Source organism: Arachis hypogaea, chromosome 7, assembly GCF_003086295.3.
Source record: "Arachis hypogaea cultivar Tifrunner chromosome 7, arahy.Tifrunner.gnm2.J5K5, whole genome shotgun sequence".
NCBI lineage: Eukaryota > Viridiplantae > Streptophyta > Magnoliopsida > Fabales > Fabaceae > Arachis > Arachis hypogaea.
In genome coordinates this window covers 71,727,083-71,745,005 of record NC_092042.1, presented here as the reverse complement: position 1 = coordinate 71,745,005, position 17,923 = coordinate 71,727,083, and the positions used below count along the sequence as shown (strand labels likewise).

The 17,923-nt window shown below is 35.8% G+C and overlaps 1 non-coding gene across 1 annotated transcript; it reads right to left on the bottom strand.

Moving 5' to 3' along the window:
- Positions 1-17,363: 17,363 nt before the first annotated feature.
- LOC112704503 (small nucleolar RNA R71) lies at positions 17,364-17,471 on the bottom strand. The gene has a single exon (XR_003155126.1). It is a non-coding gene; the product is annotated as a small nucleolar RNA R71 (small nucleolar RNA).
- Positions 17,472-17,923: the final 452 nt, after the last annotated feature.

Genomic DNA, 17,923 nt, shown 5'->3' with positions numbered 1-17,923 from the left:
CCTCAACACGCGCGGCCGCGTGGGCGACGCCTCCGCGTCACTTGGCCGCGACATGTACGGACCAAAAAGTACTAGAAGTGACTTCTGGGCTGTTTCTGATCCTGTTTTCGGCCCAGAGAATACAGATTAGAAGCTATAAAGTGAGGGAATGCATCCATTCATCATCATGCTTTCATAATTCACTTTCCATGATTTAGATCTAGTTTTGAGAGAGGTTCTCTCCTCTCTCTCTTTAGGATTAGGATTTAGGATTTAGGATTTAGGACTTCTCTTAGTTTTAGGAGTAACTCTCGATTCCAGGTTCAATGTTCTTTTACTTTATAATTATCTCTTATTTTCAGATACCATTAATGCTTGCTTGTATTAGTTATGTTGCCTATTTGGCTTATGCTACATTCATGTTGTGATTTTCTTATTTAATGCTATTTGAGGTATTTCAGTTTAATATTGCTTTCTTTATTTATGCCATTGATTATTCTCGATCTGATGACAATTTTTATTCCAGCAGATTTAATTTCTTTCCTTTTTGGTCTTGGTTAAGAAATCAGTAACTCAGGAGTTATTTTAGCTCAATATAATTGATAACTGTTATCTTTGCTAATTGAACTGAACTTCAATAATCCCAACCTTTTCTTAGAAAATAAATAGGATTCGAAGGTCAATTAATTAGTCTTTTGACTTTCCTTTGCTTTAGCAAAGGTTGACTAAAGTGGAATTAAGATTCAACTTTCATTATTATTGATAAGAATAACTAGTCTGGACTTCCAATTTCACCTACCTTGTCCAAGGGTTTACTTTACAGTATTTATTTATTTTAATTGTCATTTAAATCATTTGCCATATTTATTCCTCATTCTCAAAACCCCAATTTAACCTTTTTCATAGCCAATAATAAGAACACACCTCCCTGCAATTCCTTGAGAAGACGACCCGAGGTCTAAATACTCGGTTATCAATTTTAAAGGGGTTTGTTACTTGTGACAACCAAAACGTTTGCACGAAGGAATTTCTGTTGGTTTAGAATCTATATCTACAACGTGACTATTTTTGTAAAATTCTTTACTAGCAAAAATTCTAACGTCACCGCCTCCTTCATACCATGACCAAGATGAACCACCTACAATGTGTGCAAATTTTCATCCTCAAGATGAATTCTACTTTTCACCACCACTCTCTATGGAAGAATATCTATGTCCATATTTCAAGGAGGCAATGGACCGGCTTCAAGCAACCGTCCATCAAAAATTATATGCATGGGATTCATATCACATGTCCACGGATGATTGTGAAAAAGCAACTGAAGAGGGGGTATGAAAGGGATTGTAGAATCTCAATTTGAGAACAATGGCTTGGAGTGTGTTGGGAAACAAGTAGAACAAATGGAGAACATAGAACCATCACATCCTTACTATGAGGAACCACCTTTCTACTATGAACCCTTCTCCCAAGATAATGAACCCTTCCATCCACCCCAACCTCCAATGGATGACATCCTTGGTGTTCTTCTTCAAGGGCAAGAGGAGATGAAAAGGGATGTGCAATAACTCATGGCCGCCTTGGAAGCGGTGATAAATCGATTAGCCTCCCAATGCTTGAACCCTCAAAGCACTCCCATGGCTACATGTGGAGAATCAAATGAAGAGCCTTGCATGAAAGAGAGATTGGAAATTCTGGTGGAAAATGAGGAATATTGCTTTGTGTTGGAACAATTGGAGGAAGCTTTGATTGTTGAAGAAGAGGAAGAAGTGGTTGAAGACTTAGGAGATGCAAAACTTCCATGGGAACATAGAATTAACAAAAACCCCACCAAGAAGATTGAATTTGATGTTGAGGAGGAAAGTGCACAATCTCCAAGGCATATTCCATATGAAGAATTGGATGGGATAGAGCAAGAATTGAGTTCCCATTGCAATGAAGATCAAGCATTAAATCCTTGTGGTGAATCCTTTGAATGTGAAGAACCTTCTCCCGGTAAAATTGAAAGAAATATGGAGGTACATCTCTTTCATCCTCCCATTTATGATTTGAGTAAGGGAAAGAAGTTAGATAAAATTGATGAACGAAAGATTGAAATTAAGAGATCTTGTGAGGAGGTGAAGATCCTTAGAAAAAGGAGGATGGGAATTGAATGCGCTTTGTCAAGCTCATTGGAAGCTTCTTTACCTAGGTTGTCATCTACTCCTTCACTTGAGTGGGTAAAACACATCTCTATTAGTTTTATTATCCCACTCGAGTATGGCTTGCTTGAAACGGATGGTAAACTTAAGGAACTTTGTGGGATGAAGCGTAAGAGGAGGATGTTTTGTGGTTTGCGTTGCAAATCAAGGCTCATTATGATTGATACTTCAAGGGTTGAATACAAAGGTTGGAATAGATCTCAACTAGATGGGTCTAGGAGGATTGTTGGGCACTTCATCGAGAATTCATTTTGTTTACCACTCGGAAGGATTAATAATGATCAACTTCAAGACGGGTGTGAAAATAAAGTGTGGGATCCCGGATTATAAGAAGATGATCGACTTTGGGAGCCCCAAGCTTGTGAAGAACTCCATCAAGACTTGGTGCAACTCATGAGAAATCTTGGGGCACAATGAAGAACCAAGCATTGGTGGGAGTTCCAAGAAGAATTTAAGGACAAGCCACCTTGAGAGGAACTCCCCATAAGTCCAACTTAAGGAAAATAAACAAAAGTGCTAGGTGGGAGACACCCCACCATGGTAAACTCTTTCCATTCTCTTGTATATATACTTAATAAGTGATTTGAGTTGCCATTATAAGTAGTTTTCTTCTTTAGATAGTTATGTTTGTTTACGTTTGAAAATTTTTTGTTAACTTTGCATTTGTAGTTGGTTTTAACTTGTAGGTAGTGTTAGGCGGAGTTTAAGCTATTTTTAGTATTTTGAGAAAAAAAAGGGGTATCCGCGCGTGAGCGTGCTAGACGCGTACGCATCGATGGTCTTCGCAGCTCCTGGTACAAAAATCCAGAGAGTTATGCGAGAATTGAGCCAGCATTGAGCCTCACGCCTGACCCCACTCATGCATGCACAAACCTGGCGCGTACGCGTCCATGATCTGAATGCACAACCCACGCGCCCGTGTGGGCGACGCGTACACGTCGACTGCACCATCTGTAACTCTGGGTATATTTTCCAGAGAGTTAGGCGAGATTTATGCTGATGTTGTGCCTCACGCCTAACCTAACCCACGCGTACGCGCGCATGACGCGTATGCGTCCCTCTACTGATCTGCGCATCCACGCGTAAACGTGGCTGACGCGTCCGCGTCGCCTCGCTCCCTGTTTTTTTTCTTGTTCTTTCAGCTTCTCCCTTTCTTCTTTCCTTCTTCTTTCTTTCTACCTCTCTTCTTCTCTTCTCTACCTTTCTTACTTTAGTCTTAACCCTCTCTAAAAAAAAGTGTTTTTTTCCCTCATCTTTCACTTTCTTTTACTTATTGCATTTTCATACTTTTATTCATTGCATTTTAATTTTACTTTTATAGCTTGTTCTTATTTTTTTCAGTTTCTTATTTTAATAATGGTGTTGAATTTTCCTACTCAATTGTTGAGAATTTCTTAGTTATTTTGGTGCCCCTTGACTTGTTTGATATTGTTGGGTGATGAAACTTTTAAAATCAATGCTCAATCGTTTATGATTCTTGCATCCTTTGTGCATTGGCATGAACTCATACTGTCTTTCATGACCCACTCTTTCTTGTTTAAACTTGATGCTCAACATGCTCTTCATGGTGTTTACTTGTACTTTGATTTTAATTTTCCATCAAGTATTAATTGATATGCCCTTTGCCTATATTGCTCTCTCACTTACATGCATAGCTAACATGTAGTGAGAACCTTACTCTTATTTGGCATTATCCCCCACCTATGTTTTATTGCTTTGATATCTTTATTATAGGCTTAATTTTCTTTCTTTTTCTTTTCTTTTAGGTTGGCCACTAAAAGAAGAAAAAAGAAGAAGTTTCTAAATGGGGCAACAAACAAGTCATCCGCACAACCTTTTGAAGAAAGCTCATCAATTGTTTCAACCCGTCCACCTTGCTCTTCTTTGTATGCACCGAGGACGGTGCAATCTTCAAGTGTAGGGAGGTTGTCTGACCGACTTTCATGGGTAACAATTTTCTTTTTCAACACCAATGTTAGCTAGTTGTTGCATTGCATGATAGGTTGCATATTAGTTAGAATTTATACATATTTTTACCACTTCTTTCTTATTAGGACTACTTGGTTAGGGTGATTATTTCTTTTTCAAGAAAATGTTTTAGGACACCCCACCAATTTGAAAAACAAATTTTCGTTGAACTTGTTCGAAGAATGTATTCTGGAACATGGTTTTTGAGCTAAGAACACAAGCATGTGAGTTTTGAGCCTAATTGCGTGGTTACATCTTATAACCACTTACTTTCCTTATTGTGTGCATTATTCTCTTCCTATGATTGTGATCCTTGATTTGTTTAATTCTATATGTCCAATTATTCCTTGTATTCATGAATTTATATGATTGAGGCCATTGTTTCATTAGCTCACTTATCCAAATAGCCTACCTTTTACTTTCTATTGGTAACCAATTTTGAGCCTATGCTTAACCCACTTTGTTCTTTAATTTAGCACATTACAAGCCTTAAAGCGAAAAATAATAAATGTCCTTTATTTGGATCTTTGATTAGCTTAGACTAGTGAGTGTGAGTATCATTCAAGTGTGGAAAAACTTTGGACATTGGTTGGGATAAAAGGGTATTTTATATTTCTATATTTGAAAATTGGGTGCATACTCATGTATTAATCAAATATTAGACCTTATGCATTGATGTTCTTGTATATAGGGTGAAAGAAAGAAAAAAAATGAGAAAAACAAAAGAAAAAAATAGCTATGAAAAAAGAGAGAAAAGAAAGAAAAAAATAGAAAAAAAAAGAAAAGAAAGAAAAACAATAAAAAGGGGACAAAATGCCCCAAAGTAAAGTTCAATAAAAATCAATGCATAAGTGTGGTGAAATGAAAGGAAAATGCACGAGTATGTGAAAAAGTGAAGAATGGGTAGTTAGGTTAGCTTTAAATTTGTATAGGTTGTTATATAGGTTAGGTGGGAAAGTCTAGGTTAATCAAATATTCAAATTCTAGTCCACTTAACCATATACAATCCTACCTTGACCCTAACCCCATTACAACCTATGAATAAGTCCTCATCATGAATGTATACATGCATTGAATAATTGTTGATTGTTAGATGAAAAACAAATCTTGAAAACTATGATTAGGGGAGAATTGAGAGAATCGACCCTATACACTTGAACGACTAGAGTGCAAACACTTCCGGTGAGGGTTCGATGCTCAATTCCTTGATTCCCGGCTTTCATGAGCATTCTTCTTGCAAGTCTATTTGAACTTCATTTTTATACTTGAATTGGTAGGATTCATGAATCGTCATATGACCTTATCCCTACCTGTTTATACATGCTCCTGGAGGATTGATTTATTTTTAACCAAGTATGTAGAATCATTTTGCATTTAGTTGCATTCAGTTAGATAGGATGCATATAGATAGGTTCCACTGAATAAATGTCATATCCCTAGTTTCATTCTTGGTTTAGCATGAGGATATGCTATGGTTTAAGTGTGGAAAGGTTGATAAACCCTATTTTTAGGGTTTATCTTGTGTTGAATTTAGAGAGTTTTGTCAACTTTTCTCCCATTTATTCACTAAAATAGCATGGTTTTGTAAATTCTCCTTTAATTGTGCTTAAGAGTGAAAACATGCTTTTTAGGTATTAAAATAGCTAAATTTAATTCCCCTTGATTCCATTAGATGCCTTGATATGTTTGTTAAGTTATTTCAGGTTTAGAAGGCAAAGATTGGATTGAGGGAATGGAGGAAAAGCATGTAGAAATGGAGAACTCATGAAAAACAAAGGAATCACAAAGCTGTCAATCCCGACCTCATCGCACTTAATCAATCATAACTTGAGCTACAGAGGTTCAAATGAGACAGTTTCAGTTGAGTTGGAAAGCTAACATCTAGGGCTTCAAGGTGATATAAAATTTGTCATAATTTCTTGGTGTTTAGGGACGTGTAAGCGTGATGTACACATACACGTCGATGCTCGCACGTGACTCACTAGGCAACTCATGGATAGCGATTTCTAAAGCATTTTGGGCCCAATCCAACTCATTTCTGATGCTATTTAACCCAAGGATTGAAGAGGGATGATCCATCTAGTTAGTTAATTAGTTTTAGTTTAGTTTTCATAAGGCTTTAGTTAGTTTCTAGAGAGAGAAGCTCTCTCTTCTCTCTAGAATTAGGATTCTTAGTTTTAGATCTAGATCTCTCTCTTCTCTTGCTTCAATTTTCCTTTCCTCTTTAATTCTTCTCTTCTAGTTGTAGCATTCTACTTCTCTTGTAGTTTCTTTGAATTGTTAATTGTAGTTTATGAATTCTTTTGTAGATCTACATTTCTTCTCAATGCGATTGGTAAGTTCTTTGTTGTTTCATAATTGTTTTGACTTTCTATTGTTAATCTCTTGCTTTTATATTTAGATCTCTCTTTAATTCTTGCAATTCATATTGTTTACCTTTGTTGCCTTTTATGTGTTTGATGAAATGCTTCTTTTAGTTATGAGGTAGATTTTGTTCCTCTTGGCCTTGGTTGAGTAATTGGAGACTCTTGAGTTATCTAATTTCTTTGATGATTGATAATTGGAAGTTGCTAATTGACTTGATTGTCACTATAGCTAGTCTTTCATCTAGATTGGCTAGGACTTGTGATATCAAGTTAATTCCTCCACTTGGCTTTCCTCCATGGTTAGAGGTTAACTAAGTGGGAGCAATGAACAATTCTCATCACAATTGATAAGGATAACTAGGATAGGACTTCTAGTTCTCATACCTTGCCAAGAGCTTTCTTACTTGCTATTTTATTTCTTTTGTAATTTGCTTTTCTTGTTTCTTATCTCAAAAACCCCAAACATACTTCATAACCAATAGCAAGAATACTTTATTGCAATTCCTAGGGAGAACGACCCGAGATTTGGATATTTCGGTTATTTTTATAGGGTTTGTTTTAGTGACAACCAAATTTTTGTATGAAAAGATTATTGTTGGTTTAGATACTTGCAACAAGATTTTATTTGTGAAATTATATACCATCAATTTTTCATTCATCAAGTGCCCGACACACTCATGGGATATAGTGCTCGACACACTTTCCAGGGTAAAGTGCTCCCACAGTCTTGGGATATAGTGCCCGCCACGCTGTTGGAATATAGTGTCTGTCACACTCATGGGATATAGTGCCCGACACACTTTACAACAGAGAGAAAACTTACACATTCATCACTAATCATCCTCGTTCGTATCTCATTTATCATATTCATTCATTAACTCATATATGCATATCTGGCATATCTGCAACATTTTCGCATTTCCTCAATTGATTATAATCATTTAATGATCAATCATATTTTCATAGCAATTCATCATTCCAATTAATCGGCATCATTTCAGCCTCGTACATCTCATACTTAGCCTTCTACACTTCCTCAGCTCATTTAATATCAACTTAACTCCGATCCAAAACAAAAAAATCACTTTTCAAATCGCTTCCAATAAATCAACCGATTCCAACAGCAAAAATCATTTCTTTAATAATTCAAAATCAGCTAATATAATTCTTAAAGCTTTTAAAAAATTCATTTTGATCTCAAATTTTTCTAAAATTACACTTTAATCACTAAACTTCAAAAAACTCCATTTTAGCCTTCAAACTTTCTTTTAATTAACTTTCACCCTCCAAAATGCAGAACTCTCAAGCAAACAACAATAATTCAATATAAATTTAATCAAACTCAAACAATAATCAATTAAACTAATATTCACTTAGCAGATTCACATTTAATTATTATAAAATTATCAAATTTTATCTCTATACATAAATAAAAACAACGAAAATTCTAAAAAATTTTTTTGACTGAGCTGCTGAAAAAAATGTCAAAAATTATTTGTGTCTTTTAGAACTCCAATTGTTACCGTCAACTTCTACTAAAAAAAAAATAATACAAACGCGTAGAAGAAAAAAATACAAAAATTTTTATCGAATTAAATTTTTTATTGGAGTTATAGATCTCAAGAAATCAAAGGCGAAATCTCAAGGCTCCATGATTTTTTTCCTTTTCTCTCCCTCACAACCTTTCTCTTTTCTTTTCTTTTCTTTTCTTTGGGTTCAGGTTTGGTGGTGATTGAAAGGAATGAAAGTGATTATGGCTAATGGAAATGAATAAAAATTTGTGGTGGCTAAGGCATTTAGGTGTCATTGATTATATATATATAAAGAAAACATGTGATTTGTTGGTGATTGTTGATTGAATGTGGATATAATATCTTATGTTATGATTTTATATATATATACTTGTTGGTAATTGTTGATTGAATGTGGATATAATATCTTATGTTATGATTTTTTTGTTCTAAATTTTGACGTTTAAATTTGAATGTAAAATTTTAATGATAAGATGAGATATAGTTTAGTTAGTGGGTAGGTTATGAAAATTTAAATTTTATAATTATATGAATGATTAAATTTAAATTTTAAAAGATTTATATTATATTTTTAATAATTTTATTTTATATTTAACGAAATCAGTTTGACCCATTGTTAGTAAAATTAGATCAGATCGGCCGATTTGACAAAAAACCGATGAATCGGATCTTAAATCGGTCCGATCCGATGATCCGATCAAATGAGGTAACGAACTAGTGCGAACCGGTCAAATCCGGAGTGAACCGGTTAAAATCGGTCAAATTCCGTAAGACCGGTTCGATCGAACCGGTTAAATTTTAAATTTTTTTTAAAATATTGAAGTTGGTGTTCGAACCTCCTCATCAAGAAAAAACATAATACTCACAACCACCAGGCTGTTAAGCTTATTATCAATATATATGCAAATTAATATATATATATATATATATATATATTTTTCAACAAATAATTTACTTCTATTTAATTTATTTTAATTTTAGTTATAAACTCATTCATTTTTAAATTAATTATATTTTTATTTAACAATAATTATAAACTCACTTATTTTTTTACAATTATATAATATCTATTAATATTATTTTTCAATAAATACTTGTAGTATATAATAGTATAATAAATATAAACTAATTAATAAATTATTAAAATTTAAAAATAATAGTTATTTTAATGTAAAAATAAAATAAAAATATTTATGATAGAGTAAAATTAACAAAATACTTATTTTTCTGTTTCATATTGTTTTAGAATAGCTAAATATTTTTAAAATATTAGTAAAAATATGTATTTTAAATTTTAATTTTAAATTTTTATTATACTTTATTTTTTATTTACATAAGATCAGGTCAATCGATTCAATCAGTGACCCACTGATTAAATCAATAACCCAATAACCTGATCAGTTCAATCACTAATTCAATTCTGACAACTATAATTTAATCACAATCCAATCACGATTAAACTATTAAATCATTAAATTAATTATTAGATCAGTTTAATAACCAATTCGATTTTCGTAACCTTACTCTTTACAATTCAGATCAACCCAATAACTTCTGGTCCTTATCATATGACATCGATTTTATCAATCCATCGGCATTTCATAACAAATTAAATACCAATCACAAAGGATACAATCATTAAACCAAGCCGAGAAGATGAACATCAATCCAACATACTCAGTTATATTTTATTTAAAATTAAAATTTTATTAATAAGAATAGTTTTATCTGTGTCCTACTAAACCTTTTTTTCTTTTACTGACTTTGATATTTGACTAATGAATTGAGGGTTTTTTTTCTTGGACACCAGGGCCAAATATTTTCCTTTACAGGCAAACTTTCATTGATCATAATAGGCCGAAAACAAGTTATGCTTCTTGTCCTTATCTCTCACCAACCCACGGCCGCCCACAAAGCATCCCTTATCCAAAACCTACATCCAGGGTATTTTAGTCAATATGAACATAGATGATTAATTGAAGATGATTAGATGAGTTGGGAAGGCTCAAATTGTCAAAACCGTCGTGCCTTTTATTTTTGGACGGTGCAAAAATGTTATCCTTCTCTTTTTGATACATATAACGTACGTTATCCTCTTTAAAATCAGTTTGGATTGGTTTCTAAAAAAGTATTTATTATTTTATTTTTTAAAAAGAATTTTTTTAATAGATAAAATTATTTTATATTTAAATAATTTTTTAAAAAATATTTAAATATTAAAAATATTTTTTGTTCTTATTTTTTAATAAAAAATATTTTTTAAAAAGACGTACTAAATAGATTTTAAATTAAATAAAAATATTTTATTTAAAAATATTTTTTTATTATAAAAAACAATCCAAACTAGCAATTAATATTTAAAAAATAGGCATTAGCTAATATTGGAGAAAAAAAAATTACTAGTCTCAAAAACAAAACAAATAAGTAACTACTTTTAAAATGCAATCAATTTTAATTTCAGTTAACTTTTAGAAATCATAATTTTAGATTTTAAAAATATTAATTTTGCGTTCAAAAAATATACACTTTACTTCTCAACCATAACATTGCAACGCCGTGACTATCCTCTCTCCTTATCATGATGTCGCATTTCTCCTTGCTCGTCGTCATCCCCTTGTGGTCCGTCGCATGTCGTTGCATCGCTATACTCCCGTGCCTCCCCTTCTAAATGCGTCCCACCTCGACATTGCATGCTCTCCCCCAGCCATTCCCGTCACGACCCGTCCGCTGACATTCAATCCTTCGCATCGCGAAATCGTCCCCCTCCCCATCCATTTTGTGTCTCCCTGTCGCTGTGTTACCCCATGGAAGTACTCTTGCCGTGACGGCATGCCATTGCTGTGGAGTCATATCCAAAGTTCTGAAAATTGGATTGGACCGGTAGGTTTAATCGGATTAACTGAAAATTGGTCATCTAGCCAGTTTGATTGACCCAAAACCACAATGCAAAAAAAGATAAAAAAAAAGCCAAATCGATGGTTAACCGGTGAATCGGCTTAACTAGCCCAGTTTTTTAAAGTTCTGATTCACTATCCATCATTAGAATGGTGTCGTTTTAACCCCAAAAAAAGAAAAAACAAAACAAAACGAGTAGAAGGCAAGCAAAACCTCCCTCTCCCTTCACTCTCCCCAAATTCCAACCTTAATTTGCATAGCCCACTAACCCCTTCCATCAGCAAAATCGCACCTCCAGTCCTCCACCATCAGCCCCTATTACCATCGGTGCCGACGGTTACACTAGCAATGTCTGCTCTTCTCCTCGCGAAAACCTCGGCACTCGAAGGTCTATTCTTCTCTTCGCGTCGCCAGAAGGTCGGTTCAGAGTTGTCCTTATCGTCGTCGACCGCCTATATCCTCGTTGTTGTCTCTATTCTTGCCGTCAAGATCTGTCTTCTCTCTCTCTCTCTCTCTCTCTCTCTCTCTCTCGCTCTCTCTCTCTCTCTCTCTCTCTCTCTCTCTGTGCGTGCGTGCGTGCGTGCGTGTGTGTGTCGAGTTTACTGTGAAAGTATGAAGTGCGACCGTGACCGTGGACTCTCCGCCGTCGTGGCCTCTTCGCCGTCTCTCTCCGCCATCGTGAGTTCTTCAATCTTTAGTAATTTAGTTTTTTTATTTTGTTATTAATAATTATAATAATTCTGAATTGCTGTTGTTTTTTTTTATTTCTGGATTTTGGTTGCTAAATAGAATAGATTTTGGTTGATATAATTGTCAAAAATAGTGATAAGTTTAATTTTGGATGTTAAATTTTGATGGCTGAGGTTTTATTTTGTTGTATGTAATTTGTATTGTTGTTGGCAGTATCTTGTAGATGGAATAACCACAAAGTGATCAACAGCTACAAGACAAAGCTCTCGAGAAAAATTGTAACACCCTACCATACAGAGTCTTATGCTTAAGTCATAATTCAGAGATGGCAAGATATTACGACCTCTAAAATAAAAATTTAGTACGTATAGTAGTATGAATGATTGATTATAACTAGGAGCCTTTGTAGAAAAAGGGGTAAACGAAAATCGCAACTCGAAAAGCGCAGCACTCCGATCGATAACGTAACGAACCAAGGATAAACCAATGCGAGATTATATATATATACAAAGGAGTGTCAAAAACAGGAATATCAAGACTCAAAATCCGGCTGCGAAGATAACCGGTTCGAGCATAGCAATATATACATATGATAAAGTAAGGAAAACCCCAAAGGAAACCCAAAGGGACACAAATACAGAAACCTATTCTCCAAAATCTCCCATAAGAGGAGTCATCACAGTTTGTATTATTTAATGGAGATAAAAGTATCTAAGAAAAACATATAAACTAAAACAGAGTTCCCAAGAACAAAGGATCTTCGCTAATCCAAAAGTCTCCAGCAGGCCTCAGCGAGAAACCTCACGTCTTGCATCTGAAAACCACAAAATTCGCATGGGTGAGAACCAGAGGTCCCAACATGGTAACAGCTTCCACATATATAATACATAATAATAGAGGAAAGCCGAAGGCAATCCTATGACTTCCTCCAGATAATTCAAAGCTTATAAACAAGCTAAATCATAAAGGGCATATGGTTAAAGATCCTTCAGTCTAACTAATACTTTCCTTTCCAATTCCTTCAGACCTCCCAACCACCAGCAGGAGTATAATGTAGCAAACACAATTATATCAAACAAGAGGTATACAAATAGGAACAGATAAGGCATTTAGACAATTAGCAAGTAATATGCAGTCAAATAGGCAATCTCAACAATTCATATAGTATGCATATGATGAATGCCTGTCCCTAGTGGCTGATGATATCATCTGTCGGTTATAGAGCCAACCCGACAAGTCCTGGTAGCTAACCATTGGACTGTCCCTCTGTCGTGTCTCCCCAACTCGAGTTATACTTAATATAAACTTGATCATAATCATGATCCATATCCATCACCCTCACTGGTGAATATTTATGGGGGGTGAGCTCATCCGGGGCTTTCACAGTGCCCGGCCACCCTGACGACATAGGGTCAAAAGAGCTTCAAGTCTCAACCTGGAGCACGTGGTGGCTAGCCACTGCTTTCTCCCAGGGAAACTCTCATCTCTGATAATGGAAGTGCAACATTCACAATTCATTCAACAGCATATATATGCATTTATTCTTAGCCATAATCATGGCTCCGCCCAAACACGGCAATAATCCAGCCATCCGGCTCACGGTTAAATCCATAACCAACCATCCGGCTCACGGTTAAATCCATAACTAGCCATTTCATTAACAATTACGGCCTTTCGGCCCATGGCATAACAAGCACTTCCACCACCATCCTCCGCATCTCACATAATCATGCTTGATCCTCATTGATCATTCATTTTTCCCTTGCTTCACTTGCAAGTTACCACATCCCCTATCTCCTTTTCCCATTGCTAGGCATATCATAATGATTTAAGACATAAATGGTGAGATCGGAGGCTTAGAAGTATGAGATTTGGCTTTTAAAACTCAAAAATCAACTTTGGGATGAAAATAGGGCCACGCGTACGCGCACTCCACGCGCACGCGTGGATGGCCACAAAACTCATCGACGCGTATGCGTCACGCACGCTAACGCGTGGATTGAAAAATAGTCAAGCGACGCGTACGCGTGGGTGCTTGATGAGCGGATAATTTGTACGCTTTTTGGCATTGTTTTTAGTATGTTTTTAGTATGATCTAGTTAGTTTTTAGTATATTTTTATTAGTTTTTAGTTAAAATTTACTTTTCTGGACATTACTATGAGTTTGTGTGTTTTTTTTTATTTCAGGTATTTTCTGGCTGAAATTGAGGGACCTGAGCAAAAATCTGATTCAGAGACTAAAAAGGACTGCAGATGCTGTTGGATTCTGACCTCCCTGCACTCGAAGTGGATTTTCTGGAGCTACAGAAGCCCAATTGGCGCGCTCTCAATGGTGTTGGAAAGTAGACATCCTGGGCTTTCCAGAAATATATGATAGTCCATACTTTGCCCAAGATTTGATGGCCCAAACCGGCGTACAAAGTCACCCTCAGAAATCCCAGCATTAAACGCCGGAACTGGCACCAAAATGGGAGTTAAACGCCCAAACTGGCATAAAAGCTGGCGTTTAACTCCAAGAGGAGTCTCTACACGAAAATGCTTCATTGCTCAGCCCAAGCACATACCAAGAGGGCCCGGAAGTGGATTTTTATGTCATTTACTCATCTCTGTAAACCTTAGGCTACTAGTTTTCTATAAGTAGGACCTTTTACTATTGTATTGAGACATCTGGGTAGCTACCTTTGTTCTTATGCTATCTTAGATCACTGGGAGGCTGGCCATTCGGCCATGCCTAGACCTTGTTCTTATGTATTTTCAACGGTGGAGTTTCTACACACCATAGATTAAGGTGTGGAGCTCTGCTGTACCTCGAGTATTAATGCAATTACTATTGTTCTTCTATTCAATTCCGCTTGTTCTTGTTCTAAGATATCACTTGTTCTTCAACTTGATGAATGTGATGATCCGTGACACTCATCATCATTCTCACCTATGAACGTGTGACTGACAACCACCTCCGTTCTACCTTCGATTGGGTGAATATCTCTTGGATTCTTTAACCGGAATCTTCGTGGTATAGGCTAGAACTGATGGCGGCATTCAAGAGAATCCGGAAGGTCTAACCTTGTCTGTGGTATTCTGAGTAGGATTCAATGATTGAATGACTGTGACGTGCTTCAAACTCCTGAGGGCGGGGCGTTAGTGACAGACGCAAAAGAATCACTGGATTCTATTCCGGCCTGATCGAGAACCGACAGATGGATAGCCGTGCCGTGACAGGATGCGTTGAACATTTCCACTGAGAGGATGGGAGGTAGCCACTTACAACGGTGAAACCCTTGCTTAAGCTTGCCATGGAAAGGAGTAAGAAGGATTGGATGAAGACAGTAGGAAAGCAGAGAGACGGAAGGGAAGGCATCTTCATATGCTTATCTGAAATTCCTACCAATGAATTACATAAGTATCTCTATCTTTATCTTTATGTTTTATTCGCATATCACCATACCCATTTGAGTTTGCCTGACTAAGATTTACAAGGTGACCATAGCTTGCTTCATACCAACAATCTCTGTGGGATCGACCCTTACTCGCGTAAGGTTTATTACTTGGACGACCCAGTACACTTGCTGGTTAGTTGTGCGAAGTTGTGTTTATGCCATGGTATTGAACACCAAGTTTTTGGATTCATTACCGGGGATTATTTGATTTGTGAAAAGTATTGATCACAATTTCGTGCACCAAGTTTTTGGCGCCGTTGCCGGGGATTGTTCGAGTATGGACAACTGACGGTTCATCTTGTTGCTTAGATTAGGTATTTTTCTTCAGAGTTCTTAAGAATGAATTCTAGTGTTTCAAGGTGATGTTCTTATCATCACCAAAGCTGATTGATCTTCATCAATTTAGCTCTTGAATGAAATGTTCTGCTGAAGCTTGGCTAGCCATGTCTAATTCCTTTAGACTGAAGCTTTAGACTAAACATTGCATGATTCCTGGAATTCTCATTAAGAATTTTGATATCTTTATTTTCTTTTTCCACTTAATTTTCGAAAAATCCAAAAAAAATTTTAAAATCATAAAATCCAAAAATATTTCTTGTTTGAGTCTAGTGTCACATTTTAAGTTTGGTGTCAATTGTATACATTCATTCATGTGTCTTAAGGATCTTCAAGTAATTCTTGATGATTTCTTACTATGGTCTTTGAATTCTCTTGACTTGAGTGTTTATGTGTCTCATATGCATTAGTGTCAGTAGTATACAAACTGCTAAGTTTGGTGTCTTGCATGCATTGTTATTTGATTTTAGTTGCATTTTGATTATTCTTCATTAGTAAAAATCCAAAAATATTTTTAATTTGTGTCTTTTCAAGTCAATAATACAGAGAAATGAAGATTCAGAACATACAGCAGAGGAATTGCACAGAAAAAGCTGGCCGTTCAAAACGCCCAGTGAAGAAGGACAGATTGGCGTTTAAACGCCAGCCAGGGTACCTGGTTGGGCGTTTAACGCCCAAAAGGGTAGCATTTTGGGCGTTAAACGCCAGAATGTGCACCATTCTGGGCGTTTAACGCCAGGATGGCACAAGGGGGAAGATTTTGTTTTCAATGCAAATTTTTTTCAAGTTTTCAAAATCTTTTCAAAATCAAATCTTTTTCAAATCAATCTTTTCAATCAAACCTTTTTCAAATTCAATTTCTTTCTATTTTCAAAGATACTTGCTATCAATTAATGATTTGATTCAACATTTCAAGTATGTTGCCTTTTCTGTTGAGAAAGGTTTAATGTTCGAATCATATCTTTTCTTGATAGCCAAGTCATTAATTTTCAAAATCAAATTTTAAAATGTTTTTCAAATCATATCTTTTCAATCACATCTTTTTAAAACCAATCATATCTTCTTAACCACATCTTTTTCAAAATAACTTTCAATCAAATCTTTTTTATTTCTAATTTCAAATTCTTTTTCATAAATCACTTGATTTCTTGTCCACTTTCATTTTCGAAAATCAATTAGTGTTTTTCAAAAATATTTTCAAAATCTTTCACTCAATTTTCGAAAATTAATTCCCTTCTTCTCACATCCTTCTATTTATGGACTAACACTATTCCTTAATGCAAAATTCGAACTCCATCTCCTTTGATAAGTTCAAATTTTCTACTTCTGTCTTCTACTTTTCTTTTCCTCTGACACCTAAAGGAATCTCTATACTGTGACATAGAGGATTCCACATTTTCTTGTTCCCTTCTCTTTCTTATGAGCAGGAGCAAAGACAAAAGCATTCTTGTTGAGGCTGATCCTGAACCTGAAAGGACCTTGAAGAGAAAGCTAAGAGAAGCCAAAGCACAACTCTCTGTAGAGGACCTAACAGAAATCTTCAAAGAAGAAGAACCCATGGCAGCCGAAAACAACAACAATGCCAACAATGCAAGGAAGGTGCCGGGTGACTTTACTGCACCTACTCCCGACTTTTATGGGAGAAACATCTCTATCCCTGCCATTAGAGCAAACAACTTTGAGCTTAAGCCTCAATTAGTTTCTCTAATGCAACAGAATTGCAAGTTCCATGGACTTCCATTGGAAGATCCTCATCAGTTTTTAGCTGAATTCTTGCAAATCTATGACACTGTCAAGACTAATGGGGTTGACCCTGAGGTCTACAGACTTATGCTATTCCCTTTTGCTGTAAGAGACAGAGCTAGGACATGGTTGGACTCTTAACCTAAAGAAAGCCTGGACTCTTGGGAAAAGCTAGTCAATGCCTTCTTGGCAAAGTTCTTTCCACCTCAAAAATTGAGTAAGCTTAGAGTGGAAGTCCAAACCTTCAGACAGAAGGAAGGAGAATCCCTCTATGAAGCTTGGGAAAGATACAAACAATTAATCAGAAAGTGTCCTTCTGATATGCTTTCTGAATGGAGCATCATAGGTATTTTCTATGATGGTCTCTCTGAACTATCCAAAATGTCCTTGGATAGCTCTGCTGGAGGCTCTCTTCATCTGAAGAAGACGCCTACAGAAGCTCAAGAGCTGATTGAAATGGTTGCAAATAACCAATTCATGTACACTTCTGAAAGGAATCCTGTGAACAATGGGACTAGTCAGAAGAAAGGAGTTCTTGAGATTGACACTCTGAATGCCATATTGGCTCAGAACAAAATATTGACTCAACAAGTCAATATGATTTCTCAAAGTCTGTCTGGAATGCAAAATGCACCAAGCAGTACTAAAGAAGCTTCATCTGAGGAAGAAGCCTATGATACTGAGAACCCTTCAATGGAAGAGGTGAATTACATGGGAGAATCCTATGGAAACACCTATAATCCTTCATGGAGAAATCATCCAAATTTCTCATGGAAGGA